This window comes from Galeopterus variegatus, unplaced genomic scaffold (assembly GCF_000696425.1).
Source record: "Galeopterus variegatus unplaced genomic scaffold, G_variegatus-3.0.2 Scaffold189, whole genome shotgun sequence".
Taxonomy (NCBI): domain Eukaryota; kingdom Metazoa; phylum Chordata; class Mammalia; order Dermoptera; family Cynocephalidae; genus Galeopterus; species Galeopterus variegatus.
The window spans coordinates 148,235-152,231 of NW_007726300.1; the positions used below are offsets into that span (position 1 = coordinate 148,235).

The 3,997-nt window shown below is 35.4% G+C and overlaps 1 pseudogene; it reads left to right on the forward strand.

The window, feature by feature from the left end:
• The first annotated feature begins 2,603 nt into the window (after positions 1-2,603).
• On the forward strand, positions 2,604-3,191 carry LOC103583276 (annotated as a pseudogene).
• Positions 3,192-3,997: the final 806 nt, after the last annotated feature.

Sequence of the window (3,997 nt, forward strand, 5' to 3'; positions counted from 1 at the left end):
AGAACATGTGGTATTTCTCTTTCTGTGCCTGACTTATTTCGCTTAACATAATTTTCTCTAAATCCATCCATGTTGCTGTGAATGGTAGTATTTCATTCTTTTTTATAGCAGAGTAGAATTCTATTGTGTAGATATACCACAGTTTCCTTATCCACTCATCTGATGATGGATATTTGGGCTGGTTCCAACTCTTGGCTATTGTAAATAGTGCTGCAATAAACATTGGAGTACAGGCATCCCTCGGCATGATGATTTAAACTATTGAAGACCTAAATAAATGGGCAGATGAGCCATGTTCATCTGAGCCATGTTTGACTGGGATAAACAGTATTGATATGATGTAATTTCTCATCAGATTGATCTTTAGATTCATGCAATCTCAGTTAAAATCCTAGCAAGCTTTGTGTGAAACTCAACAAGCTATTTTTTTTAATTACTTGAAAATAAAAAGGACAAGAATAGCAAACACAGTCTTGAAAGAGCAGAACAAAGTTGGAAGACTTACACTACCTACTTTCAAGATTTATTATAAAGCTGTAATACCAAACGTGTGGCACTGAAGTAAGAATAGAAAAATACATAATGGAACAGAGTCTACAAATAGACTCATCATTATATGGTGAACTGGTTTTTACAAATGTCCCAAAACAATTCACTGGGCAAACAAGGAAAAGTCTTTTCAACGAATGGTGCCAAAACAACTGGGTATCCATATGGAAAGAAAATTGAACTTTGATTCTATATACAAATTAATTTGACATGAATCACTGACTTAACATAAAAAATGAAACTATGATTCCCCCAGAAAAGAAATTGCCATATATCTTCACAAACTAAAGATAGACAAAAATTTTTACACAAGATGCAAACAGAATGAACCATAAGAGAAAAAAATGATGAATTAGACTTCATCAAAACTCAAAACTGTTCAATGAAAGATACCACTAGCGAAATCAATAAGCCAGCCACGGACTGGGTGAAAGAATTCACAATACATACCTCTGAAGGTTTATATACAGAATATTTATAGAACCTCTATAACCCAATGATAGAATGGACATCCAAATAAAAATAATAGGGAAAAGATACTTCATGAAAGAAGATATAAAAATGACCAATATGCACATAAAAAGTGTCCAACATTATAAGTTATCAGGAAAATGTAAATTAAAACTATGATACTACTACTCATCTGTCACAATGGCTGAAATTAAAAGAGTTATACTATCAAGCGTTAGTGATGATGTGAAAAAACTGATACTCTCATATCTTGCAGGTGGACGTGTCAAATGGTACAGTCACTTTGGAAAACTCTTTGGTAATTGCTTACGTAGTTGAACATATACAACCTATGAACCAGGAATTTCACTTCTAGTTATTTACCCAAAAGAAATGAAAACTTATTTCTATAAAAGATTGTACAGGAATGTTTATAGCAATCTTATTTGTCATAGCCCCAAATTGGAAATAACCCAAATGTCCATGAAGTGAATGTCCATGAAGAAGTGGTTAAACATATTGATATATTCATGGCATGGAATACTACTTAGCAATTAAAAGAGACAAATCACTGATAGATGCAACAACATGGATGAATCTCAAAATCATTTTGAGAGAAAGAAGCCAAACACAAAGTATGATTCCATTTGTCTGAATTTCAGAAAAGAAAAAGCAAATATCGGATGATAGAAATCAGAGTAATGGTTGTGTGGGGTGGCTGGAAGAGAAGATAGAGAGTGATTAGAAAGGATCATGAGGGGAATTATTGGGGTGATGGAAATGTCTAAATCTTAGTTGAGTTGGTTGTTATACATGGACACATTTGTCAAACTCTTTGAACTCTACAGTTAATGTCTGTGCATTTTATTGTATGTATTATACCTCATAAAAGCAGTAGAAAACTAATGTCTCCTTGAGTAACTACCAAAATGGGACATTTAAGGCATGTTTATCCTCTCAAAAAACCAATGTTTTGTTTCATAGATTTTTTTTGTATCATATTTTTGGTCTCTATTTCATATAGTTCTGCCCTGATTTTAATTATTTCTTTCCACCTACTAACTTTGAGATTGGATTTGTTCTGTTTTTTTAGTCCTTTGAAGTGTAATGTTCTTCTAGTCCTTTGAGGTGTAATGTTAGGTAGTTTATTTGAAGTCTTTCTGTTCTTTTGATGTGAGCATTTATTGCAGTAAACTTTCCTCTTAATACTACTTTTGCAGTATCCCATAGGTTTTGGTATGATGTATCATTAGTATTATTAGTTTCAAGAAATGTTTTGATTTCCTGTTTGATTTCTTCTCAGGTCCATAGGTCATTTAGGAGCATGCTGTTTAATTTCCAAGTGTTTGCATGATTTCCCAATTTCATTTGTTATTGATTTCTAGTTTTAATCTATTGTGGTCTGAGAAGATGCTTGAAATGATTCCGTTTTTAAAAATTTTTTGAGACTTGATTTGTGACCAGATACATGGCCTATCCTGGAGTATGTTCCATGTGCTGATGAGAAAAATGTATATTCTCTAGTTGTTGGGCGCAATGTTCTATATATGTCCACCAAGACAATCACTCTAAAGTGTAGTTTAAATCCTGTGTTTCTCGCTCTTCCAGTAAGCAGCCTAAGGTGATCTTTGAAAATGGTTCGCTATTCACTTGACCCAGAAAACCCCACAAAATCATGCAAATCAAGAGGTTCAAATCTTCATGTTCACTTTAAGAACATCCATGAAACTGCTCAGGCCATCAAGGGTACTCATATCCGTAAAGCCGCTGACTATCTGAAGGATGCCACCTTACAGAAGCAATGTGTACCATTCAGGCATTACAATGGTAGAGTTGGTAGGTGTGCCCAGGTCCAACAGTGGGGTTGGACACAGGGTCGGTGGCCCAAAAAGAGTGCTGAATTTTTGCTGCACATGCTTAAAAATGCAGAGAGTAATGCTGAACTTAAGGGTTTAGATGTAGATTCTCTGGTGATTGAGCATATCCAGGTGAACAAAGCACCCAAGATGCGCCGCCGTACTTACAGAGCTCATGGCCGAATTAACCCACACATGAGGTCCCCCTGCCACATCCAGGTGATCCTGACTGAAAAGGAACAAATTGTTCCCAAACCAGAAGAGGAGGTCGCACAGAAGAAAAAGAAATCCCAGAAGAAACTGAAGAAACAAAAACTTATGGCTAGAGAATAAATTCAGAATAAAATAAATACAAACAAAAGTTTAAAAAATAAAATAAAAATAAATAAATAAATCCTGTGTTTCTCTGTTGATTTGTTGCCTAGATGGTCTGTTTAATGCTGAGAGAGCAGTTTCAGGTCCCCAGCTATTATTGTGTTCAGGTCTATCTCTCTCTTTAGGCGTAATGTTTGCTTTATATATCTGAGTACACCAAGGTTGGGAGTACATACATTTCTGATTTTTATGTCTTCTTGGTGAATAGATCCCTCTGTCATCATACAATGGCCTTCTTTGTCTCTTTTCATAGTCTTTGGTTTAAAGTCTATTTTACCTGATATAACAATAGCTACTCCTGGTCATTTTTGGTTTCCATTTGCATGGTATATCTTTTTCCATTCTTGCAGTGTGTGCTCTGTACAAGTGATGTGGGTTTCTTGTAGCAGCATATAGTTGGGTCTAGTTTTTTAATCCAGCCAGCCACTCCATGTCTTTTTAGGGGGGAGTTCAATTCATTTACATTTCAGATTGCTACTGAAAGGTATTTTCTAAGCTCCTGTCATTTAATTGCGTCTGTGTGGTTGTTTTAAAAATCTTTTGTCCCTTTCTTTCCCTGTTGTTGTTTGTTTTCAGGGTTTGTTAGTTTTTTGAGGTGGTATGATCTAGTTTTTTTTTCTCTTTTTCATTTGCCTATGGGGCTACTGGTGGGATTTGTTCTTTCTCATGTATTCATGGTGATGATTTTTTTTTGTTTTGGGGGGGGGGATTCCAGACACGGGACTCCCTTGAGGATTTCTTGTAGGGCTGATCATGTAGTGCTGAAT